Source organism: Aquarana catesbeiana, linkage group LG02 (genome assembly GCF_042186555.1).
Source record: "Aquarana catesbeiana isolate 2022-GZ linkage group LG02, ASM4218655v1, whole genome shotgun sequence".
Lineage (NCBI taxonomy): Eukaryota > Metazoa > Chordata > Amphibia > Anura > Ranidae > Aquarana > Aquarana catesbeiana.
In genome coordinates, this window is record NC_133325.1 from 459,119,184 (window position 1) to 459,146,904 (window position 27,721).

At 40.4% G+C, this 27,721-nt stretch overlaps 1 protein-coding gene across 2 annotated transcripts in view; it reads left to right on the forward strand.

The window, feature by feature from the left end:
* The first annotated feature begins 16,179 nt into the window (after positions 1-16,179).
* Positions 16,180-27,721, forward strand: part of ADORA1 (adenosine A1 receptor) — a 227,274-nt gene continuing 215,732 nt past the window's right edge. The window contains exon 1 of one of the 2 annotated variants that reach the window (XM_073615652.1): positions 16,180-16,451. The gene's annotated coding sequence lies outside the window, so the exon portion shown is untranslated. Of the gene's footprint in view, positions 16,452-24,653; positions 24,780-27,721 lie in introns of those variants that run through there. The other variant, XM_073615653.1, reaches the window with a different exon arrangement.

The following is a 27,721-nucleotide window of genomic DNA, read 5'->3' on the forward strand; positions in this document are numbered from 1 at the left end:
ATAGCAAAAAGTAAAAAATATTGCTTTTTTTCAAAAATGTCACTTTTTTTGTTTATAGTGCAAAAAATAAAAACCGCAGAGGTGATCAAATACCACCAAAAGAAAGCTCTATTTGTGGGAAAAAAGCGACGTCAATTTTGTTTGGGTGCAACGTCACAATGTCACACGCGCAATTGTCAGTTAAAGCGACGCAGTCAGTTAAAGCCAGTAAATATAATGTACTTTCCTATCTATGTACTAAGGCTGGCAGCCTAAGGATTAAAAATAGTCAATGTTTACTAAGTGAGTTTAATTCTGCTGTAGATCTTCCATATAACAGGGCTAATTAGAACTGGAGTAAAGAAATAGGTCTAAACTGAAGTTGCTACCCATAGCCACAAATAACAATTCTTGCTGTCTTTTTCCATTAATTGAAAGGTGAAACCTGATTGTTTGCTGTTGCTAACTATTTTTGCTTTCAGTTTATTTTTTCCAGTTTTAATAAATCATGTCTTTTGTTTTAGATCCACTGGTCATTTTCTTGAGAGAAACACAGTGACTGCCATTGATCTCTCTCTGGCTGATAATGCTAGTTGCCTGGCTTTCATATGCCATGCAGTCACTTGGATGCCACCAGATTGTCTTTATCCTTACTCTGAGAATTGAGGAGTCACACCGCCATCTGTTCTATACAGTCCAAATTGACCATAGACATCTAATGGATATCCCTCCCACCTGTTGTGGGGTATAAACTCTTTAGGAGACAGCTTTTTTTCTGACCATCTTGCTTCAGTGCTTTAAAGCAGCGGTCTCCAAACTGTGGCCCTTTGTTTGCTTTTAGCTGGTCCTTGGGGCACTTTTCCTTCCACTGATGCAATACACTATTCCTCCCACTGACACCAACAAATTAGCATAATTTCTGTTACTAACATCTACAACGGGGCACTATTTTTCCCATTGACACCAATGATGGGGTACTATTTCTCCCATTGACACCAATGATGGGGCGCTATTCCTCACACTGACACCAACAATGGGGCACTATTCCTCCCACTGACACAAACGATTGTGCACTATTTCTCCCCCTAATGTTTACTCCCAATGACACCAGTACAATTTCTACTCCCAATGGCCACAGTCTGGCCCCCTAAAGTCTGAAGGCCAGTAAACTGGCCCTTTGTTTACAACGTTTGGAGACCCCTGCTTTAAAGTATAACTAAAGACAAAACTTTCTTTCTAGTTGTGAATAGATTGGAGATGGATTAGAACCCCTGTTAGTATTTATTGCTGTCTGTGCCCCCATTAAAGAGGTTCACACTCTCTATTTGTCCTGTTTGTCATTATCATTAAGGTTGCGTTCACACCTCCGACAGATGCGGCTTGCAGCAGGGGTCTGGTGCATCCCTGTTCTCTGTTTCATGGACGAATCAGGGCCGAATTTTTGCCTGAACTACCACAATGCACTTCGCTGCCGCACAGTGCATTGAAATCCCTGATTGGCTGAAGCAATGAAAGCTTTGCCCAATCAGGGCACAGAGCACTGTCAGAGTTATAATTGGACGCTGTCATGATGACTGTATCCAATCATGCTCTTAATCCCGCCCCACACTATAAAAGTATTCTTTCCATAGCGGCCATTTGCAGTGTGATAGCGGTGTGGAGAGAGATAGACTAGGGCTCTGTTCAGTGCTATTAGACAGTTAGTGTGCTATAGTGTGCTACTCTGATTCTATTGTCAGTGTAGAATAGCAGTTAAGTGTGCATCTAGGGATAGTTCAGTGTTAGTGTAGTGCGACCATTTATCTTTACATTAGTGCGAATGTAGGGATAGTTCAGTCAGTGTGAGTGTAGTACAACCACCATTTATCATTACATTAGTGTGAATGTAGGGATAGTTCAGTCAGTGTGAGTGTAGTGACTATTTAACACAGTATATTTTATTGCGTTACTGCACTCTTAACGCCGTATATTTCAGTTGCGTTACGGCAAGTTTAACGCTGTACAGTTCAGTGCGTTACTGCAAATTTAACGCCATATATTTCATTGCATTGATGCAAGTTTAACGCCACATAGATCTGTGCGTTACTGCAAGTTTAACGCCATATATTTCATTGCATTACTGCAAGTTTAACGTCATGTAGTTCTGTGCGGTACTGCAAGTTTAACGCCGCATAGTTCTATGCGTTACTGCAAGTTTACCGTTGTATATTTCATTGTGTTACTGCAAGTTTAAGGCTGTATATTTCATTGCGTTACTGCAGGTTTAATGCCATATATTTAATTGCATTACTGCAAGTTTAATGCCATATATTTCATTATGTTATTGCTAGTTTAACGCCGTATATTTCATTGCGCTGCTGCAAGTTTAACATTGTATATTTCCCTGCTTTACTGCAAGTTTACCGCCATGTCGTTCTGTGCGTTACTGCAAGTTTAATGCCGTATATTTCATTGCGTTACTGTAAGTTTAATGCCATATATTTCATTGTGTTACTGCAAGTTTAGCGCCATATAGCTCTGTGCGCTACTGCACGTTTGACGCAGTATATTGCAGTATATTATAATGTATCCGTGGAGTGTGTCTGTGTAGTGAATACTCAAATTAAAGTACACCAAACACCACTTTCCATTGAGCCACACTCGGGATTGCATTGCAGGATCCTGGTGCGGTATACTTACCTTGTCCCCAGGATCCTGGGATGTCCCCCCGCTGTGTTTGCGGGCTCTGTCCTCCACCCGAAGCCTCTCTGTGCCGGGCTCCGTACCCTGCGGCGGAGCCCGGCAGCAAATTCAAAAAAGTGAAACATCATAATACATACAGTACACTGTAATCTTACAGATTACATTACTGTATGAAATTATTTCACATCCCTTTTGCCCCCAGTGCTTTGTCCAATGCCCTGCATGCAGTTTTATATTATATATACTGTTCTTTCTGCCTGGAAACTTGAGATTTTCCATAGCAACCAAAAAGTGTCCCTTTATGTCAAAAGTGGTTTTAGACCAGCTAGAAAACAGCGATAGTAAATTAGAACACTTGCAGAATTGAGCGATAGTGAATCGTGGGAAAATTAATTTTATTATTATTATATTATTATTTTTTATAATTATTTATCGTTATTTATTTTATTATAATTTATGATTTTGTGTTTCAAACTTTATCATACCCGGGATATCTGCTAGACTCTTGGTGGACAGATTTAAGTGTGTTATTGCTAAGAATTACAGGCCTACAATATAAAACGCCAAATTTCTATGCAAAATAATTGTACCGCTTTGAGACGCAAAAGTCTGACATAATCATACCGCCAGGGAGGCTAGTAAGCACCCCCAACACACCACCATCATGTCTTGGAGGACAGCAAGGAGAGGCAGACATTCCCATGGCACTGTAATGGGGCCAGCAGTGTATGTGTCCACAGGCAAAGGTGGACATGGCCAGTCCTCAGGCAGGGCATCATTTCCTCTGTTTAGTGAAATGGCCCATGCTATCCCGCCACAGCATGCAGAAGAGGTGGTGGACTGCCTTACTAAACTGTCCTCACCCTCCTTATCCTCCATCACCCTAGCAGAGACTAGTGCATAGTCCCTTGCAGCTGCCAGAGTGGCTAAACCGGCCTCCTTGTCCACAGCTATTCCAGCCATAGCCACAGCATCAGGCATGGAGGAGTCAGCTGAGTTATTTGAGCACAGCTTCAGTCACTTGCTCCTTGACGATACACAGCCATTACCCAATTGAGATCTTGGTTCTGAGGTTGAGGAAGGCAAGAACATGAGCCTACAGAGAGGAGAGAACACTGGTAGACAAATTGCCATTGATGTTCCCCCAGCTGCAGCAAATTGCCAAGTTGTCTCCAGTGGTAATGAGGATGGAGGAGATGATGATGATGAGGTCACTGACTCGACTTGGGTGCCAGATAGAGCAGAGAACAAAAGTCAGGGTGAGGCACAACGCCAATGAGGCAGCCTTCATGGAAGAGTAGCGAGCAGCCACCCTATTCCACCACAGGAATGTGGAGTTGTTATCTCCCAGCCCACTTCCCACAGCTCAGCTGTCTGGGTCTTTTTTTAGTACATGTGCAGCAGATCGCACTGTTGCTATTTTCAAACTTTGTCTCAAGCCCATCAAGCGTGGCAAAAACACCAGCCATTTGGGTACCATGTGGTTGACAAGGCATTTAACCTCCCACCACTCTGCCCGTTGGCAAGAACACCTAACAGCCACACATATGGGGCACAAATCTGTCCCTCCTCCTTACTCACCTCAGTCTGTCCCTGCTATACCTCATGACCTCTTAGTAGCCTCCACTGACAGGGATGATGGTATAGCGCAAGGTGTCCCAGGTCCTTGCAGTACATCTGCCAGTAGCACACCACCAGCTGTAGACTATAGCTGGCAAATTTCTCTGCCCTATCTGCTGTAGCGTAAAAAAAAGTACAGTCCCTGCCACCCATATGCCCAGCGTCTAAGTGCAAGCTTGTCAAAGCTGCTGGCTCTACAACTTTTGTCTTTCCACCTGGTGGATTCTGTCCCCTTCCGTGAATTTGCAGAATGTGCTGTACAACAATGGCAGGTTCCCAGTCGCTATTTCTTTTCATGTAAGGCCATTCCATCTCTCTACCATCATCAGGAAATGTTGAGGCACCATTGGGCAAGACAGTCAGCCACAAAGTCCATGTAACTGCTGACACGTGGTCCAGTAAGCATCGGAAAGGACGATATATTTCATTCACAGCACACTGGGTAACTCTGCTTGCAACTTGGAAGGATGCAGGACAGGGCTCGGTGCTGCAGCTTGTTGTGCCCCTACATCTCCATACAGCTGGTGATGATGCAAGATTTGTCAGCTCTACCCCCTCCTCCTCCATAGCCTCCTCTGCTGAATTGTCCTATGAACCTCAAGTACCACCTAAGCGTTCAAAGAGCTATTCAATGAGTCAGGCTAAAAGGTGCCATGCAGTGCTTCTAGGGGACAGGAACCACACCTGAGCAGAGATTTTTGCAGCTCTACAGGGACAGGCCCAGAGGTGGTTCACGCCACGCCAGCTGGAGCCTGGAATGGTGGTGTGTGATAATAGCATAAACCTCCTGTCAGCCCTTAGACAGGGAAAGTTGACACATGTGCCATGTCTGGCACATGTCCTCAATTTGGTGGTGCAGCGTTCCTAATTAGGTATCCAAGGTTGGAAGATCTACTAAAGCAGGCCAGAAGAGTCTGTAGCCATTTCAGGCGATCATACACAGCCAGTGCTCGGCTGACTGAAATTCAACGGGAATTCCACCTCCCCGTAAAACTGCCTGATTTGTGACATGCCCACCAGATGGCACTTGATTTGGCAATGCTGCAGTGGCTGCACATGCAGCAGAGGGCTGTCAATGAGAACCTGTGTGAGTATGGCACAACGACAGGCTCAGGCTGGCTCTGCTTTTTTCCCCACGCCAATGGCTGCTCATAATGGATGCATGCACTGTACTGTCACCATTTTAAGAGACCACAAGGATAGTGAGCCGTGACAATGCATGCATTAGTGACACAATTCCTGTTGTGTTCCTGCTGGAGCAGACTCTGTGTGGCATTATGGACAGGGCACTAAAGGCAGAGCAGAGGTAGGAAGAGGAGGACTTCCTTTCCTCTCAAGGCCCACTTTATGCAGACACCATACGCCAAACAGTAAGAGATGGTTTTCCATCTCCAGAATCATTGGGAGTAGTATGTGACTGGGAGGAGGCAGTTCCAGATACTGTAATCCTCAGTGACTCTGAGGAGTCTGCTTCTCATGCATCTGCAAATTTGCGGTGCGTGGGCTCCCTCTTGTTCCAAAGCCTGCGAAAGGACCCAAGAATACGTGGTGTAAAGGAAAAGGATCACTATTGATTGGCAACCCTCCTTGACCATGGTTATAAGGGGAAAGTCTCAGAACTCATCCCATCCCCACAGAGAGTGCAGAGATGAAATCTCTTGAGAGCACCTTAAAGAGGAGTTTATCAACTGCTTTTCCCAACTGTGGTAGGTTACAGTGTCATGCAAAATGTAGTTTTGAGGCTTCTGTTGGTCAAGAGAGGAGCGGTAGAGAAGGCGGCAGCCTAAGTGATGCATTTCTAAATTTCTTTAGTCCTCGCCGCTCAGGGTTCTCAGCTTCCACATCCCATCGGCAGCGTCTGCATGTGGACAATTATCTAGGGGCAAAAACAGAGATGGAGAGCTTTCCAGTTGACGATCCACTGGCTTACTGGGTCATGAGAATAGACCACTGGCCAGAACTTGCCCAGTATGCTTTTGAGCTACTGGGCTGCCCTGCATCCAGCATGCTTTCTGAATGGGCATTCAGTGCTGCTGGAGGTTTTGTTACTGATCAGAATGCATCTGTCCACAGACTCCATAGACCATTTGACTTTTTTCAAAATGAATCAGTCCTGGATTACCAGCAGCTATGAAGCCCCTGATGCCGATGTCACCGATTAAGTGTTTTTGGGATGTGGAATCTCTGCAGAAATTCTAGGCTGCCTATTGTTCTGGGTGTTGATTTCATCTGGAAGAATGTTTTTGGTGTAGGTTTCATGGGCACAATTAACATCCAAAGACCAATTTTTCCGAGCCTGTTTGACAGGTGCATATCATTGCAGTTTTTGACAGCAAGGCCAATTCTTGCTTTCATCAAGAGTACCTCAATAGGGTTACGGTGTGAAGGCGCCACCGACACCCAAAGACCAATTTTTCTGCACCCGTTACTTCTATACAATTTCTGTGGTAGAGACACCAGTATTTATCCAAAAAAATCTCTAATCTTGTTCCAAGTGCACTACATTGTGACCTCATCATACAGACTGGCTCCCAAAGCCTTTGCTTACAAAATAAAGCATGCATGAAAAATGTAAATTATTTGGCTTTATAAATGCAATTATTGCTGCAGCAGCTTCTATACACAGTACAGATGTGCCACTTTACAGGTGGACTAAGGGGACCCCCCAAGCACTATATTGAAAGGAATTTTTCATTTTTATGCTTTCACTTTAAGCATCAATAAATCACTGCTCACTTAAAAATGAAGTTTTTTGCAAACTTTTTTTTCGTTGATAAATGTCCCCTAGGGAAGTACCCGAACCCCCATAACCATTGTATGCCCAATTACTTGCATATAGGCCTTCAAAATGGGCACTTTTGATTTTTCACGTTCGGGTCCCATAGACTTCAATGGGGTTTGTTATTTGGTTCTGAACTTTCACGATATCTGAAAGTTCTGGTGTGAACCGAACAGAGGGTCGTTCGACCCATCCCTAGTGATGGACTGACCAAGTATGTCTCCAGACCTAAACCCTATTGACCATCTGTGGGGCATCCTCAAACGGAAGGTGGAGGAGCGCAAGGTCTCTAACATCCACCAGCTCTGTGATGTCTTCATGAGGGAGTAGAAGAGGACTCCAGTGGCAACCTGTGAAGCTCTGGTGAACTCCATGCCCAAGAGGGTTAAGGCAGTGCTGGAAAATAATGGTGGCCACACAAAATATTGACACTTTGGGCCCAAATTGGACATTTTTACTTAGGGGTGTACTCACTTTAGTTTCAAGCAGTTTAGACCCTAATGGCAGTGTGTTGAGTTATTTTGAGGGGACAGCAAATTTACACTGTTATACAAGCTGTACACTCACTACTTTATATTGTAACAAATATAATTTCTTCAGTGTGGTCACATGAAAAGATATAATAAAATATTTACACAAATGTGAGGGGTGTACTCACTTTTGTGAGATACTGTATACACAGGGAGAGAGAGAGAAAGAAAGAGAGAGTTCTGGTTTTATTTTCCTGCATTATATTCTGTGCCTGCGTTACTTTCAATACTTCTGGGTATAATAAAAAACAAAGTAAAAGAAAACACTGTGCTAATTTGAAAGGGGAACAAAAAAGATTGCTCCAAGCGCAACTCTTCTGCAAGATACATACAGTACAAATATTATATTTCAAAATGAACCACGCTAACACAATCCTAATAATTAGTGAAAAAAGTCCACATGTGTAGAAATAAAATGATAATTGATTGATAATCAACGGCTATGGTGGTAAATGCTGTTGATATTAAACCAATTATCATTTTATTACTACACATGCGGACTTTTTCTAATTTATGAATTTTTCCTTAATTATTAGAATTGTGTTAGCATGACTCATTTTGAAATATAATAAAAAAAAGAGAAAAAAAAGATTTTGTTTTATTTATATATCAATTTAAATAATGCAGATTTATTCTGCAAGTGTAATGAAGCTTTGCATTTTTCTCACTAGTAATGTGGTAATATGCGCTGTAAATACTCCTACATTTATTCCTCTGAGCATTTCTCTATCAGTGATTTAATGTACAGTATGTGTTTAATAATATTATGAATCCCTTCATTAGTATGCATCTCACATTACTCAGTGAAGTATTTATAGGAAATTAGACTTCCTTGCAATTTTCTGATTTCCAGACCAATCCCTCCTGTGCGTACAGTACAATAAAACCTGTGCCAAGCAGTGCAGATATTTGGTGTCTTTACAATTAACCCCTCTAGTGAGTGATGAGAGAAGTGCAGCGTGCGGGAAGAAAAAATGTAATTGATACAATATTGAAGCATGCCTTGGACGATGTATAGTACAAAACACCCTCAGTTTCAAATGTACATATGATTTAGCCATTTATTATAGTTATATTAAAGAGAAAAATCCTATGTACATAGGAAACTGCATTGCAAGATGCATGACATCCCAAAAAAAAGAAGACGATTCTAGAAATATGATTCTTCAGCTGCATATTTAGTTTACTGTCTTGCTGCAGTATGCACTTTTCACAAGCATAATGCAGTAGATCTACAGTATTCTAGCAGAGATTTATTAAGATGTTTTATGCAGGTGCTAAGTGACAATCATATAGCAGAAACCTGGCTGGACAACACACAGCATTAAAGCATATGTAAGCCCAGTTGATAAAATCTTGTATAAGCTTTGCCATACTAATGTGATGTCATAATTCAGTCATTTTTAATTATTTTTATTCTGTAGCTGAATTTTGGGAGTAGTAAATATTCTCTAAATATAAGAGGCAGGTATATTCTTACTTAAATCTTGGTGTGCTTTGTGTATTTCTCCTAGATCTGTGCAGTAAGACAGTGTAAAATACTGCCTCTGTCCAGAATAAAGACCTGTCATTGCTGCTCTCTTTCCCAGTGCAGGGTGACTGGTCCTGTCCCCGCCCCCTTCTGTAGTTTTCTGCAGGCAGCCTTTAGTGGGTAGGGTCTGCTGGGTCCCTCCCACTGCTCTGCACAGGCAATGTACAGCACAATGATGATGCCACAAGGTAATAGCTGGGTTTGTAAAGGTATTTGGTGCTCACAATGACGGTTTATAATCTTTGTGACTATTAGGAAATACATTGGGAGGGGTTTGTACCTGAAATCCAGCTTTACCTATTACAGTACTAGCCTGCATTGCTCCTCAAATACCAGACAATTTTTCAATTTTCAGTGCTGTGATAGTCCATCATAGTCCCCAAATAAATGTTTTATATAATTTTTTTGAAACAGATAGAGCTTTCTTTTCATTGTATTTAAAGAGGAAGTAAAGTCTTATTCTTTAATTGTACCTACAGGTAAGCCTATAATTAGGCTTACCTGTAGATATTGTGAATATCTCTTAAACTTGCAACGTTTAGGAGTGCTTGCAGCCGGTGATGTCATCAGTGCATGCACTCTAAAGGTCTGGCTTACCTTGCCGGACCTTCAGAGTCCGTGCCGTAAACAGTGGCTCCCACGGGGCTCTGGCCAATCACAGCGCTGGAGCCCACAAACCCAGAAGAAACTCCGGGAAAGATGTCAGCTTTCTCTGTGATATGCTGGCGCAGCAGGAGGGCTTTGTTCTAAGGTAAGTATTTCATATTTTCATTATGCCTTTGTCTTACGGGTTTTTTTTTTTTTTTTTCGGGCTTTACAACCTCTTTAGTAACCACTGGGGTTTTTATTTTTTAAACCTGAGCTCCATCTTTCGAGACAATTTACATAGTTTGTTTGGGCCAGCTTGGCCCAAACGAAGTATGTCCCTCAATTTATGTCCCTCATTGGCTGACTCAGAGAGGTGGGCTGATGATGTCACAACCTCTGACTCAGCCAATCAGAGGAAGCTTTGTATTCATTGCTAGATAACATAGCTTTCTCTGAATGGCTGAGCTCCGCTGTGATAGACTCTACTGTGTTCTGGGTGGGAGACAGGAAGGTCTCGGCTCGATCCCAGAACACAGTGCTGTATGCTGTATGTGGCCTCAGCTACATACAGTTTATACCGCACATCCAGCTGCCTCACATGTTAGTGAGGGACATAGTTCGATTGGGCCAAGCTGGCCCAAATTAACTACAGTATGTAAAGTATATAAAAAGATGAAGTTCAGCTTTAAAACATAGAGGAAAAAAGATCAACAATTTTGGAAAACGCTTTCCCTTACTTAAAGTGGAGTTCCGGACAAATTATTATTATTTTTTTTTTAATTGATCCGAGCATTATTCATTTTTAAATTAAAAAACGATTATACATGGTTAATTGTGGATCTTTCTAAAATATAAATGTAATACTTACAATTTTCTCCCTTCTGTTGTGGCTGTTTCCATCGTGATTGTGGGCATGTGAAGCCAAATCGATATCTCTTCCTGGATAAGTGTTGGAGAGGTGCATGCTGGGTAACCAGCATGCACCTCTCGATTTTGCGCATGCGTGATTCACTGGCAGCCGTAGCGCCGATTGTTTCTAAAGTTGCCATAACAACGGGCAGCGACGGAGGAAGGTCCCGCCCCGTTGTTTTGGCAACATAGATAAACACATCTCGGTGCTGTGATCCGCCTAAAATCACATCATTTCATGTCAGGAATTAATGCGATTTTTGATCACAGTGCTGCCCACAGACTCCTGGGAAATGATGACATAATTTCCCAAGAGCACAGGCAAGGGAGGAAGTGACAAGCAGCTCCACGGACCAGAAAGTAGCAGATTAGGAGGACTACATAGCAACAGGGCGATTCTGGTAAGTAGAAAAATAAAATTTTCCTCCAAATGTTTTTTTTATAGGTTTAGAGGAGTCTGATTCTGAAAAAAAAAATTTCAGGGTGGAACTCCGCTTTAATTTTATAAAACATAAATAATAACGCCAGAAGTAAAAACCCCTAGATGACCCCTTTTTGGAAAGTAGACATTCCAAGTTGATTTAATTTTTAATCATAGTTTTTTGGAAATTATAAAACATGATGGTATTGAAGGTTTAAAACATAGTGCTTGGTAATGGTGCACTAGATATATTAATGTACAAGAGGGAGGGAGGGCTGAAGGGGTTAATGTACAGGTCACAAACAGTAGGAGGATGGAGATGAAGGGGTTATTGTATAGATGTGCCATATAAGGGAGGGGAAAGGGTTAATAACCAGGCCACTGCATAAACAGGTAAGGGCTAAGATATACAGAAGACCTAGGAATCATTAATTCACTCAATAGTTACTACTTTCTCTTCCTCCTCTGTTGTAAGAGGAAAGTGTGGGTTCTCTAATGTAAACACTACACTGTTTACAGTTGTGCCCATAATATGTCATCACAGGGATCACATGGTACAGAGCCACTTGGACTTGCTCTGTACACTGTTTCTGTGAACTGAGCTGCCTGATGATGGCTCAGTTCACAGTCATGAATGGGCGCACTTGCTGCCCGAGGATGATTTCTGCAGTGCTTTTCATAAAAGGTACTGCAAAAATAATTGTCCATCACTTTGCATTAAAACACGTACAGCAGTACATACAGTATGTGGTTAAAATAATACTGAGTGATCCTGCCATAATGGTTTTTGTTCAGGCACTTCCTGTACAGGGTAACAACTGCCAACATCAGCATTGTAATAGCAATACAAATAGTATTTATTATTGACAATCAAATTTACCCTTCTTTCATGTTGTGAGTGCTGCCTTCTTGGAATTTCCTAGATTCTCTTCCTGCTTTGCAACTTCTAAGGACTACATACACATCCCATAGTACCTTGCAGCCTGCAAGCTTTGATTCCCGTACTGCCGCCACCTCCTGAAACTCTCAGCATCTCTGAAGGTCAGAAGAAAGGCTCTGTGAAACGTGTGACACAGCAGTGTCTACCCCCAGAGTATAGTGAATATGTGTCTCAGAATTTAAGGAAGTATAGATGTGGGGATCTTCACAAAGTAAGTTTATGAACCTCAAGATCATCCAGATTAATAGGAGCAGGCTAGAAATAACTGAAATTCAATGGAAATGAATTTATGACTTTACATTTTAGGCTCCATGCACACTGCCTATAAAAATGCTGCTTCTACAGGAGTTTTGTGTTCTGCCTGTAGAAGCATCTCAATGTTATCCCATGTGTCCATGCAGATTAGGACGTTTAAAGGCGTATTGGGTTTATAGGCAGGAAAAAAAGCCTTCTTGCTTGTGTTTTTGATTGGAGTTTTCTGGCAGAAAAAAATTTTAAACACTTCTAAACGCGCCTAAACATATGTATAAAAACGCTCTATAGGAGCATTTTTTTTCTTCCAAGGAAATGCATTTTTTAAGCCCAGTATACACGGAGCTTAAAATAGTAACTCCACTTTCTTTGAGAAAAAAATCATTCCCCTCTGAGTGATGTACATTGAAAGGATTGTAAAGAACTTTGTTGCAGATTCCTACCTTTTGTTATTCTGAACAAATAGCTGTTTGTATGTCTGTGTCCAAGTGAATCTAATGCAAGTGATTTTATAAATATCAGTCAACTGCTGCACTTGCAGGGCTCTATTGGGTAACATGCCAGGGTCTGCATCCCTTTAGATGTACTTTCCCTTTGGGAGTATTTGAAAAAAACTTTTGTTGCAGGGGATGCCCAAAATCTGACTTGTATCTTAGCGCAGACTTCTGGAAAAATCAGTAAAGCAATCAAACACCTTTCTAGGGGGTGTTCTGTATGCCATCTGTGCACAGAACACCTCCAGGCTGCTATATTGCATTGCATTTTACAGAAAATTACAGCACTGAAGAATGAAAAAGAAAGGTAATTTTTTAATAACATTCGATTACAATATAGCTTGTGTTGAAATTGTATATGCTATAATATATTTTTTTTATTTGCTATTTTTTCCAATGAAAGTGGAGTTACCCTTTAATTAACCATTTAGAGACCGCCCGCCGGCAATGTACTGTGGGTGAGTAGCCGCTGTAGGTAAAGCAATGTACCAATATATTGCTGCCTACTTAGCATGCCCCCCACCTGGCACCCACTGCAATTGTATACAGTGGGAGACTGTCAGCAGGTCCCAGACAATGATTCATGGCTGGGACCTGCTGATCGGATGTGTGCAGTCACAGCCCAGAGCTCTGTGTTGGTAAACAACACAGAGCTTTGCACACATTACACATAGTTAGGCACATATTTAACCCCTTGATCACCCTAGATCTTAACCGCTTCCCAGCCAGTGTCATTAGTACAGTGACAGTGTACAGTATTATCAATGATCACTGTATTACCCACTTGCTAACCGCCCTATAGCAGTTTTACATCTACATTTTACATATATATATATATATATATATATATATATATATATACCGTATATATATACATGATCCTTCACCATTTACCTGCAGGGGGCTCACCTGTGCTGCTGGCGGGCCGCTTCCATGATTACTCACCTCAGAAGCCAATCTGCAGGTTCCAGGCATTCAGTGTCCACCGCTGATCGTCGGGCAGAGACTCAGAATAGAGCTCTGCCTATGTAAACAAGGCAGGGTTCCGTTCTGACAGGGGGAAAGGGATGGATTTTGTATTCCTGCAAACCAGGAACTAAAATCCATCTCTTTCCCTAGTAAAAGCATCACATACAATACACAAAAACACTGGCTAAGCACACAGTTAATCCTTTGATCGCCCTAGATGTTCAACCCCTTCCCAACCTGTGTCATTAGTACAGTGACAGTGCATATCTTTAGCACTGATCACTGTATAAGTGTCACTAGTTCCCGTAAAGTGTCAAATGTGTTCGATTGTCCTCCGCAATATCGCAGTCTGACTATAAGTTGCTGATTGACGCCATTTCTAGTATAAAAAATAAATAAATAAAAATGTTATAAATATACACTACGTTTGTGTAAACCAATCAAAATAAGCTTATTGTGATTTTTTTTTTTACCTAAAACATGTAGCAGAGTACATACTGGCCTAAACTTATGAAAAAATTGGATTTTTTAAAATTAATTATTGGATGTGTTTTATAGCAGAAAGTAAAAATTACTGTTTTTTTTTTTTTAAATTGTCATTTTTTTTTTTTTTTTGTTTATATCGTTTTCGCTTATATCACAAAAAATAAAAAACCCAGAGGTAATCAAATACCACCAAAAGAAAGCTCTATTAGTGTTAAAAATAATTATGTTAAATTTAGTTTGGGTACAGTGTTGCATGATCGCACAATTATCAGTTTAATAGTAACTCCACTTTTGTTAAGTAAAAAACATACATTGTAGATTGCAAGGATTTTAACAAACTTTGTTGCAGATGCCTAACTTTTGTTATTCTGCCTTCCTCTGGATCAACTGTGGGTATAGAGTTGTGTATATAGGATTGTAAATTTTTTCTTTTTTTCTTTTTTGTTTGAACTACATGGACTTGTGTCTTTTTTCAACCAGAATAACTATGTAACTATATTCTGAAGAAATCCCTGTTTGTTCCTCTGTGCCCCTGTGCGAAGTGAGTCTATTGAGTGTGGTTTCATAATTATCAATCAGCTGCAAAACCTGCAGGGCACTAATGAGGAAAGCTGCTGAGTCTGCAACCTTTAGACGTGATTTCCTCTTGGAAGTATCTCACCAAAAATGAAATTTTTGTTGCAGGGGATGCCTGAAATCTGGCTTGTATCTAAGTGCAGATTTCTGGGAAAATCAGTAAGCCAATCACACATTCTGTGATATTGCATATGTATATTATTGCATTTTGTTCTGCCAGAGAGGAAAATGGAGATCTTGTGTTTCTGCTAGGCATAAACACGGATCTCTGTTTTCCTTTAGTCAAAGCACATCCCCCACATTTAGAAAGCGCTCATAGGGAACACATTTAAAGCTTTGATTGCCCCTAATGTTAACCCCTTCCCTGCCAGTGTCATTTATACAGTGACAGTGCAAAAAGTGTCACTTAGTGTCAGATTTGTCCGCCGCAATGTTGCAGTCCTGCTAAAAATCGCTCATCACTGCCATTTCTAGTAAAAAATATAAAAAAAAAAAAAAAGTCCCTAAATCTATCCCATAGTTTGTAGACGCTATAACTTCTGCACAAACCAATCAATATACGCTTATTGAATTTTTTTTTTTACCAAGAATATGTAGCAGAATACATATTGACCTAAATTTAAGAAGAAATTAGATTTTTTACATTTTTTTATTGGATGTGTTTTATAGCAAAAAGTAAAAAATATTGTTTTTTTTTTTTTTGTTTTTTTTTTTTAATTGACGGTCTTTTTTTTATTAGCACAAAAAATAAAAACTGCAGAAGTGATCAAATACCACCAAACATAAGTTCTATTTGTGGGAAAAAAAGGGCATCAATTTTATTCGGGTGCAATGTCGCGCGTCCGTGCAATTGTCAGTTAAAATGGTCAGGTCATGAAGTGGCGGGGGGGGACCTTCCGGAGCTTAAGTGGTTAATATCAACGTTGTATATATTTAGCATGTTTTCTATTTATGATCACAGTCGAGATATAATTGTGCGGTTCCTTTCAGTGGGCCACTGATATTTTAGCGCAGCACTTTATCACACAGATTCAATCACAATATGATTTGTGTCGCAATTGTATACGCTGTAATATTTTTTCTCTATTTGCTGTTTTTTTTCCCCCCACGAAAGTGAAGTTACCCTTTAAAGTAATGCAGTGCCGAATAGCAGAAAATGGCCCGGTCATAAAGGGGGTAAAATCTTCCGGAGCTGAAGTAGTTAACGAGAAAAAAAAAAGTTGATTATACAAACTAGATGTCATTCATTTGGTGTTTACAATGACTTTCACAGCATTGATTGCAGCCGCAGCAAGCAAGGGGTTACAGCTAAATATTTTGACAGCCAGCCAATGACATGTTGCTTCCCTCCCACTCTGCCTCTGCAGGTTAACCCCCCTCCATTCTAGCAGGATGCTCTCCCTTTAAGTAACTCCCCAGAGACTAGTCCTGAGTATCATGTGATTACTGATTGATTGCAACATTGTTGGGAGCTAGTAAAAGCAGGCAAAGCAGAAGGAGCAGAGGTGTATCCAGGAGAGGAATGTACATTTGGATGACACCGTACACTGCAGTGTTGTATCAGGACCTTGCTGGGAGACACTGCAGGACCACTTCAAGGACAGCAGCGAGGGGGGGGGGGGATGCTCTGCATTGGGGACAATGCAAAATCTGCAAGCGATTGAAGATGCAGGAAGGTATTGTGACAAAGACATGGTAAGCATCTATTGAATGCTTTGTAATTGCATTGCACAGGCTTCAGGGGATGGTATTTAGACTATGTGGAATGAAAGTATGATCATTGCATGGGTAGCAATTAATAGAAAGGGTTCTTTATCTTATTCCCAAAAGTCAATACGTAAACATATCATTATTTAACGACAACAAACACGTGTGTAGACAGTGTACACTGCACATTAATCCACCGCAGGGACGGCCATAGAGGCGATGGGGACTGGGAGAAGAGGAAATCTAACATGCAATTTAAAAAAAAAAAAAAAAGTTCTTTATAGATCAGGGGTGTGCAGGTCTATTTTAACAAAAAAAAAGGATCAATAAAACAAAGCTGAATTCATTGATCATGGTAATTGGTTACTATATGTCACTGTACTTTGTTGAGCATCATGGTTTCTTAATAAGGCTATATGTGTCTCTGGCTTATTTTAGCATTTCCCCCCCTCCGTAGCACATAGATATGATGCAAAGGAATACTTTAGGCTTGATTGCAAGCACAGACAGCATTGTGCTTACATGCCGGGTGCCTCCGCGCGCGTGCGCGTACGTGAACATTGCTTGATCTTTAGGCTGTGGCTAGGTGATCACATACATAGGTGAAGAATAGTTCACTAGGAGTCATTTCCAGCTCAATAATAAAATAGATGTAGAATATAAATGAGATTTAATTAATGCTTTCCAATATTTATATTTATTGATCAATACGTTGGGATTTATTGGTATACCTACAAACCATTTTATAGTTTTTTTTTAATTTCCATTTTTCTACTTAAGCTATTTGAGTGCTCTATTGATATAAATGAAGCAAAGCTGCCCAGCCTGTATCAGTAGGAATAAGTTCCAATACGTTGATTTTACCGTATTCATATTCTATACATTGGAGTGTATTGCTATGCCATCATATATGTTTAAATTGCTTTTTTATTTAAAGATATTCCAATGCCCTCTTCACTGACCTTAATAAGCAAAGCTTTCCAAGCTATGTTGACACTGGAAAATTAACTTTTTCACAGGTATATAAAATAATTTTACTATATGTAGTCGTCAATACATTGGGGTACCTACAAACCATTATATAGATTTAAATTTCTTTTTTCGACTTAAGAGATTTCTGCTGTCCACTAAATTGATTTTAATTAAGCAAAGCTTTTTGGTCTGTATATGTAATTGTTATGGACACGTAGACAAGCAAAAAAAGTACTGCTAGGGGGCGAAACGCGTCTGAGGGACCTCTCCTGTGGGTAGAGAGCAGAGCTGAAGCTATCCTACATTACCTTTTTTAGTTTTGGTCACAGTGAGTCCGTGTCTTTTGTACGATCGCTTGCCATTTTTCTGTAGCATGTTGTTATGGACAGTTAACTTTTGACAGGTACATCAAAGAAGTTTACCAGATAAGGTAAGCTTGTTGCAACCCTGAGCATATGATAGGAGAAAATGCATAAGCAGAGGTTACCTTCAGTAGAAGTTGCATGTGAAAGCATTTCTAGACATACAGGACGGTATATGCAAACATGACCTTGAAACAACTGAGTTAGGTGCCCCTTTCTCTTGCTTTCCAGGCTGTATTGATTAATAAGGCAACCAAAGTTTAACCTGAGAGGGAATCGGGAGGGGGTGGAGCTAAGCTTGACTTTACAGGAAGTGTCAGATTTGCACATACCTTTAGCTGTCTATATCTCTGTATTTACTGATAATATGGACAAGATAGTTTCTGCATTACGCCCTTATGCACTTTTTCATCCTCTAGCCAGTTTAAACTGACTGGTCTGTGACAGGCTTACCTTTTGTGTTAGGGTTTTTTCACACGGGTGGCCGGGAGGATGGCAAAAACAGGCTATGATGTTCCTGCCTCATGACTACCTAAACGAGGACATGCAGCCCCTCAGGTCTGTAGCGATGCAAAAGTTGGTGTAAAAATTAACCAGTCTGTTCAGTGCTGGGACCAGATAATCCAGTGCCCAAGGCAAAGATGCCAAATTGTGCCCCCCCACCCCTGCGTCATTATGTGTGAACCTATGAAGAGGTGAAGGAGAGAGAGCACAGCCTGCATCTCCTCTGGGTTATCTGCTCCTCACTTTGCTGCTTCCAGTGCTGGGCTGACAGAAGTTGTGAAGCTGCTGTCACTACTCCTGTCGGCCTTATAGTAGAAGAAACTTGCTGTGCCTCCATCTTTGCAATACATGCTGTGCCCAAGGCAGCTATGCCTTCTGCCCACCCCTTGTCCTGGTCCTGCCCCTGTTGCATTCGTCAAGCAGTACCATCGTTGACTGTGACCCATTCAACTGCGTGCAGTGCTGTGTTTTATAAACAGAACTAGATGCGCTACCTAAAAGAAGGCAAACTTTTACAAAAGTCAGTGAATATAACCTGATTGGACGTGAAAAAATAAATAATATAAATAAATAAATATAGGTGAAATCAATGGAGTGTAAAATCCATCGATGTGCTGGATAGCGTCCTTATAAGATGACACCCAGCAGTGTAAGACTTCGCTGGGAACAAGTCCTTCAATCAAACTGGGGATATTGTCTTCATCACATAAGCCAAGCAAAGGTAAAAGAGGCTGCTTACCAGATATGTGGGACCCCTATTACAGAGATTTTTTGGGCTCAGGTATATCATATCATCAAACAGGGACAGCTGGTTCAGACTTCCGACAAGATTCCCTCCTCATCAGGAAGTTTCTGGACGCTGTGGTGCTAGTGCAGCTAGCTGTAATATTCTCCTTTTACCCTTTATCCAGAAAGGACCGCTCGTGGCATAAGGTGAAGCATTAAAAAGAGAAAAGAAGATGCTTCATAGTGCAGCAAGTTAATAAAATCCTTTTATTTCCATATGATGGACGGCTGACATCATAAAAGCATTTAGCAGAGCAAAAAATATTGCAAACGAAAAAACACACAGCCGCGGCTCGGGCCAGCCAGCTGGTACGTGGTGACGTCAGGTCCTACAGCTCCACCCGATGCTGCGTTTCGCCGTAAGAGGCTTCGACTGGGAGAGGAGGCTAGCAGTGCTGTGTTTTACCCTTTTCAGGGCTGGAACAGGTGGTGATGAGGCAACAGATAACCTCCCAGATATCTGTCAACTGTCCTCTGTGAAGGTTCTAATTTATCCAGTTCAGGGTATAGCGAGTTGCAGTTAGTTACATTCAACTGGACTTAATATTAATGATGTTTGTTGCTGCTTGTTCACAGGGGAGGCCAAGGGTTGGTAAAAGCAGGCAATCAAGCCGTGACTTTACTCCCTTCTCAACTGCCCACCTAAAGAAGGGCATACAGTCGCTCAGGGCTGTACACGTGCTGCTGCAAAAGTAAAACCGTATGTCGCGTTCAGCAGACAATACTGCCACTGAAAGCAACATATTTACATGTATAGGGCCTTTATTTGATTGGCTACCATGCACATCTGCACAATATTTTCCACTATCTGGTTTTAGTAATTCAACCCCTATCTTTGTAAATTGATTAATTGCGTGTAAATGTGTGTTTTAATTTTGGTGAATTTGTGTGTGTTAAGTCCCTAGCAGGATATTCCTGTCTATTTTAAGGTATCAATGAATTTATAGTGAGCAAAGTATGCAGGATGTTCCCATTTAGTTATATCAGGTGCTGCCTAGGCAGGTGAATGGCTGTGGATAGTTGGTGAATGGAGTAGAGATGATATGACAATGACCCCTTATGTATAAGGACAAATGTGTGAACCAAGTGATAATGTACTCAGTGACAGCACATGGCAAAGTGGAATGGTGTGAGAATAGCAGATAACAAACGTTCTTACTGTTTCTATAGATTATTGGTCACGCTACACACACTGACATCACTGCACTACTGAAACTATACATGTCTGCACACTGATCACTGAACGACCATAGCAGCTTTCTATTCTGTTTGTTAGGCTCCCACCCATTATTTCCTAGTCTGCTGTAATGTTCTCATTTGCATATCTATCTATCATTACAAGGATTTGCCTACAATCTGTAGAACAAAGCAAGCTCCTGTAAGCTCTAAAGGGATTGCAAGGGTGTCCAAAGATCCGTAACGTATATTACAGCAAAGCCAATCGGACTTGGAAATTTGATCTTAATGTCACATTTTATTGTAGATTCAGACAGCTTCTAAAGTAATCTAAATTTAGAGTCCAGGGCCGCATTATAGAATACTGATTCTTTTTGCAGTTCATAGGGTTATATAGTAGAGATGCATGAATTGACTAAGGTCCACTCCCCTGGCTATTTGTTTGATTCATATGATCTGCTTTACAATGGGAATATCTATGCAGGGTTGTATTCTCCCCCCCCTCCCCCCCCATTGGCTATTATTTTTTTTGTTCTTTTTCCTGGGAAAAAAAATACTCCCTATTGAATATTCAAAGTCAGCTGTTTTGTGATCTGAACACATGAAACACAGAAAGGTGTCCAGAGGGAAATGTTATAGGCTTTCCATTTATTGCTAAATTACTTTTTGTATGCCTGTTTTGGGAGGTGTTGCACTAGGGGCAGTTAGAAGTAAGGAGCTGATGGTAAAGAGAATGGTTTTTATTTTTAGCTTTTTTTCTCTTTTGGAGCAATAATATCTGCAGTGCTCTCTACACAAGATTATATCATGACTCTGTAGAATGTCATTGTTCTACAAACACCGAAAATAAATATGACCAGGTATATGTAGGTTGTATTTAATACATCTGAGCATCTATGGATCACGTGGTACGTTTTCATTGGTCTTTGTCTACCTTTTGTATTTAATATAATATATGTAAAATTAAATGATGGATAAAATGTAGATTTTGAGAGGTGCTCGTACACTGGTCTTTCATCTACCTAAACACCCCAGGACACATTCACTTAGAGTGTTCCATCTGCAAAACTTGCTTTTCAGCTCAGATGTGAAGGATGCAGGAAGGAAGCTTAAGAGATAGAGGCTGCCATTGGCAGATGAAGTGCTCCAGATACAGGGCTCCTGGGGCACTTGAGAAGATAAGCAGTTAGCTGGACACCTCAATAGTTGCCTTTTACTCTGGGTTTTTTTTTTAAAGATTGCATTCCAAACATTCAGTTCCTATGTTTACAGCTTTGGGCTTGTGTCAATGCCATTAGTTTGGCATCAAGTTTGAGACACTTCTGAGATCATTTAGAATTAATTGACCAGTGTATTTGACTAGCATTTGACTTGAGGCCAGTTCTATTTTGCATTCCCATAGACTTGTATGGGAATGCAAAGCCTGTTGCCACAAGCCCATGAATAGTGCGACATAAATGCTTTTTAATTGTTTACATTTTTGTTTACTTTATTTTTCAATATGCTAGTATCCTTCTCCCACTCTTGTATACAGACCGTCATTCCTTTTCCATGATGGTTAAATCAAGGGACCATTTCATCTTTAGTTAGAGAAATATGTGGATTATTGCCTTGGGCAGCAGGTGGTACCGCCGAAGGTAAAGCACAATATTGATGAACAATGTTGATTGAAGTGATGTAGTAGATGTCATTGTAGGATATAGGAAAAATAACTGCTGCAGGGATATAGAGTACATGTAGTATCAAAAACTTCTGCATGTGTTCCAAAGTTCATCTAAAACCTAATTGATGCAGTATATAATGAACCTGGGTCTCTTGAAATCTAGGCTATATTATTTTTAATAAGGATATGGTACACATTATAACATGAAAGAAAAATTACTAAAGCAGTAAAATTGTAGAGAAAAAATCATTGGACAATTTGCATGTAATATATACAATGTGCAGTAAAACTTTCAGAGTTTCGGATATAAGCAGCTTTTGTGACAAGCCTGAAAGCAATTTTCAAGGTGCAAAATGAAGCTAAATACACTTGTTATTTTTAATTGGGCAAAAGAGATAAACCAGATCTATATTTAAATCTCCGGAGTTTGCGTACAGAATACCTGGTGCCTTAAAGGCTAAGTTCACCTTTTGTTCACTTATTTTTTTCTTTAATTTCAAGCTCCCCTATGTACCAATATAGCATTAATGTACTTACTTTGCAAAAATAAAACCGTTTTCCGCTAATTCTACTCCAGATTACCTCACTTTCTTCATAGCTGTTTAACCGGTTCAATACAGGGCATTTTCACCCCCTTCCTTCCCAGGCCAATTTTTAGTTTTCAGCGCTGTTGCACTTTAAACGACAATTGCGCGGTCGTGCGACATTGTACCCAAACAAAATTGACGTCCTTTTTTCCCCACAAATAGAGCTTTCTTTTGGTGGTATTTGATCACCTCTGCGGTTTTTATTTTTTGCGCTATAAACAAAAGAAGAGCGACAATTTTGAAAAAAACACAATATTTTTTACTTTTTGCTATAATAAATATCCCAATTTAAAAAAAAAAAAATTTGTTCCTCAGTTTAGACCGATACGTATTCTTCTACATATTTTTGGTAAAAAAAATCGCAATAAGCGTATATTGATTGGTTTGCGCAAAAGTTATAGCGTCTACAAAATACGAGATAGATTTATGGCATTTTTTAAAAAAAAATATTTCTTTTACTAGTAATAGCGGCGATCTGCGTTTTTTTTTTTTTTTTTTTTCATGACTGTGACATTATGGTGGACACATCGGACACTTTTGACACATTTTTGGGACCATTCACATTTATACAGCGATCAATTCTACAAAATTGCATTGATTACTGTATAAATGTGACAGGCAGGGAAGGGGGTTAACCACTAGGGGGAGACGAGGGGTTAAATGTGTTTCCTAGGGGAGTGATTCTAACTGTAGAGGGAGGGGACTCACAAGGGGAGGAGACCGATCAGTGTTCCTCTGCACTGGGAACACAGATTGGTCTCCTCTCACCTGACAGGACGTGGATCTGTGTGTGTTTACACACACAGATCCACGGTCCTGCTCGGTTAACGGGCAATCGCAGGTGCCCGGCGGACATCGCGGCCGCCGGGCACGCGCAGCGGGTCCCGAGCAACGCGCCGCACGTGCCCCCTAGGCGGCCGGGAAGCCCAGGACGTCATATGATGGCCACCCAGGATGGGAGATCCCATCTGTGGCCGTCATATTACTATACGCGGGTATTGAAGTGGTTAAACACACTGCTCGATTACTTCTGCCTTACTTCCTGGTCAGACTTTGGGTCATGACACAGGAGGGAGTTAACCAGCTACCCTCATTAGAAAACACCCTGCATCATCTACCCTCAGCTGGTCAACTCCTTCCTGTGTCAGTTACTGGCCGCTAATGGAAAGCGTGACAGCCAATCTTGGCGGTCACATGATCATAAACACCGTCCCCTACCTTAACGGAAATGCAAACCCCAGCAATGAACTTTTTATTATTTGCTCCCTTTTTTGTCTGTTATATTAAAACATTTGGATTGTATATTTATCTGTTGGATTAGTGTACAAAAAATAGCTGGCAATTTTTTAATTTTTTTTTTTGCCACAAATCTTAACTAATCACTATGCAGTTGGTTTAGTCAATATGTTTCTTGCGTTGTATAAACCACAACATACTGTATTTAATATACCTTGTATAATGCACTGGCTTGATCAGAGCAAAGCTTGTAATTTACCAAGCCAGTGTGTTGTGGCAAACATCTGTATATTCACCACCTGTCACCAGGAGAGATGCTAGGTGGAAAAACTGCAATAGATGGCCGAAAGAGGTTGTTTTAGGGACATACTATTTTAGAGATTTTTCCTTCCTTTCCACTTGTCACTTGGAGAGGATCTGAAGAAAAATCTCCCCAATAGGGACATAGCAATGTGAATTTCCATATGTTTTAAACAGACACTCTAAAATAGCCCCCTCCTGTAGATACATAGGGGTTGATTTACTAAAGGCAAATATACTGTACACCTTGCAAAGAATACCTAATCACATGCAAGTAAACAAAAAAACCCAGCATTTTTACTTGCACAATTGTATGATTGGGTGATGGAAGTCGGCAAAGCTTCACCTCATTCACTAAGCTCTGGTGCAAATTCTCTTGCAAAGTAAACAGTCTAAATGCTTTAGTAAATCAACCCCATAATCTTGATCATTTTTCTACTTTTCTGATTATAATCTCTGAGCGTCATCAGTGAACTCAGTTTAGTGAACTTTTGTAAAGAGCTTGGTTTAACTGAGGTGAGTGCAAGAATATGTATATATTTTTTTGTGTGCTTAACTCCAAAGCAGTGGATCTCTGTAGATCAGTGAGTTCATGAAATGTACAGTCAGTAGCTGACTGTGATTCCTCAGGAAGTTACAGCTAGCTGCCCAAGCCAAGATCACTGAACCAGGGACTTACAGTGGTGAGAAGAATTGGTAATGGGAAGACGGCACTGGAGTCCATGGGCTTGTAAGTACCTGTGTGGGGATTTTTTTTTTTGTTTTTGTTTTTTTTTCATTGTCAGCAGATAAAATACATACGTATTTGTAACTGCTGACTTTTATTTATTTATCTTTTTTAAATGGTAAAATTCCTCTTCAAGTAATTCTTTAATGATTTACAGGGCAGATCTTGGGCAGGTATATGATCATAGGCAATTGTGGAAAGTAGAGACATTACGAGCACGACCCTCAAATACTAAAGTCCAGATGTGTGAGAGAAGTGAAAATGTACTTGCACACAGTGACAGAACTCTTCAGGGTGAGATAGTGTAAGAACAGCAGATAATGAACATCCTTGGTGTATAAATAGTAAAATGTTTGTGTACATCAGAACCAGCAAAGGAAAAAAAACTGAACAAAAGTCACTGTGTAGTGATATAACGTTACTGTTACGTATATCAGACAATAGTTCCCAACAAAGACAGGTTCCTTTTATTGTTAATCATTTGTTTCTTTATTTAGTATGATAGTACATAGTTGGTGAGGTTAAAAAAAAAAACAAGTCCAACCTGTGTGTGTGTTTTTAATATCTATGCCTATCTAATAGTTTTTTTAAATTATCTATGCTCCCTGCTGAAACCACTGCCTGGGGAAGAGAATTTCCCATCCTTGCTGCTCTTATAATAAAGAACCCTTTATGCAGTTTAAGGTTAAACCGCTTCTCTTCTAATTTTAGTGAATAGCCGCATGTCTTTTTAAATTCTGTTTCAAGGAAGAGTTTTTTTCCCTCTTGTGGGGTCACCAGTACGGTATTTGTACATTTAAATCATATCCCCTCTCAAGTGTCTCATCTCCAGAGAGAATAAGTTCAATGCTTGCAGTCTTTCCCCGTAGCTGAGATCCTCCAGTCCATTAAATAGCTTTTTTGCCCTTCTTTGGACTCTCTCCAGTTCCAGCACATCCTTCCTGAGGACTGGTGCCCAGAACTGGACAGCATATTCCAGGTGCGGCCGCACCAGAATCTTGTAGAGCGGGAGAATTATTGTTTTATCTCTGGAGTTAATCCCCTTTTTAATGCATGCTAAAATTCTGTTTGATTTGCTTGCAGCAGCTTGGCATTGCTGAGCCTGTCATCTACTAGGACCCCCCAGGTCCTTTTCCATTCTAGACTCCCCCAGAGGTTCACCCCTTAGTGTTTAGATTGCATTCATGTTTTTACTACCCATATGCATTATTTTAAATTTTTCTACATTGAACCTCATTTGCCATGTAGTTGCCCACCTCATTATTTTGTTCAGATCTTTTTGCAAGGTTTCCACATCCTACGGAGAAATTATTGCCTTTCTTAGCTTAGTATTGTCCGCAAATACAGAGATTGAGCTGCTTATCCCATCCTCCAGGTCATTTATGATATAAATTAAATAGGATTGGACCCAGGACAGAACCCTGGGGGACCCCACTTTCCACACCGGACTGAGTACTCCCCATTTATCACTACCCTCTGAACTCACCCCTGTAGCCAGTTTTCAATCCATGTACTCGCCCTTTGATCCATGCTGACAGACCTTAGTTTGTAGAGTAAACATTTATGGAGAACTGTATCAAATGCCTTTGCAAAATCCAGATACACCATGTCTACGGGCCATCCTTTATCTAGATGGCAGCTCATCTCCTCATAGAAGGTACAAAAATCTTGTATATTGTCCCTTATTATCCCCTCCAAGAGCTTGCAAACTATTGACGTTAGGCTAACTGGTCTGTAATTCCCTCGGATATATCTTGGTTCTTTTTTAAGTATTGGTGCCACATTGGCTTTTCTCCATTCTTCTGGTACCATACCAGTCAGTAGACTGTTCTTAAAAATAAGGAACAATGGTCTGGCAATTACCTGACTGAGTTCCTTAAGGACCCTTTGGGTGCAAACCATCTGGTCCCTGTGACTTATTAATATTAAGTTTATTAAGTCTATTCCTATATCTATCCTCTGTTAGACATGAGGGTGCTTTCTGTGACGTGTCATAAGGATAAACATTGCAGTCTTGTTTACTGATTCCCCCTGTTTCCCTTATGAAGACTGAGGAGAAGAATAAATTCAATACCTTCGCCATCTCTCCGTCTTTTGTAACCAGATTTCCTTCATCATTCTTGATGATGCTAAGGTTCAATTGTGTGACTGGATGCTATTTTGGGGCAACTTCAGGCCCTAAAGGTTATCTTATATAGTATCGTACCATCTGCTTTGTTTTTTTGTTTTTTTATCAGAAAAATGTTTACTGTGCCAAAAGTCAACAGACATACAATACAATAAGGGTAAGAAACCCAGCACATACAATAAACAATTCTACATAATTTACTATATGTACACTGACAATATGATCTGGTTACCATATTACCCCAAAATTGTTAGGTAAGTAGAGGATATTGTAGACATGAAACATGGCACATAAGTACAAAGTCAAAACAAAAACATAAAAAAAAAACAACAATTTACCCAAAAGTATTATTTTCCCCTTACAGAGGATAAAACCAACAGCCAACCGGCCGTATATATAATATAATCTAATGTTTCGCCAGCCCAGGAGAAAATAACAGAGGCAGCCGTCTCGTGTAAGATGACCTAATATGAGTCCAATTCCCCCATGTCCTACCATGGATAAGGAACTAAGAGGTACTGAGCACTTATACCTGCAGTAATCTATGCTTAATCAGTTCAGGTGGGGCGAGCCCAGGAGTATCCAACCATGCCTGCCAGATAGAAGAGAACTTGCGATTGGCATTTCTGTGTTGATATGTTAGCCATTTTCTTGTAAGTATGCAATTGACCTATTCTATCCAATACAAGAGTAAGGAAATGGGACTTTAACGGTGCAAGTAATTAAAGCAAAATATCAAATATAGTATAAAAGATTCTTTTATTTTGATGAACAAAATAAGAATTTATATGTGTTTAAAAACAAAGCACAAGAAGAG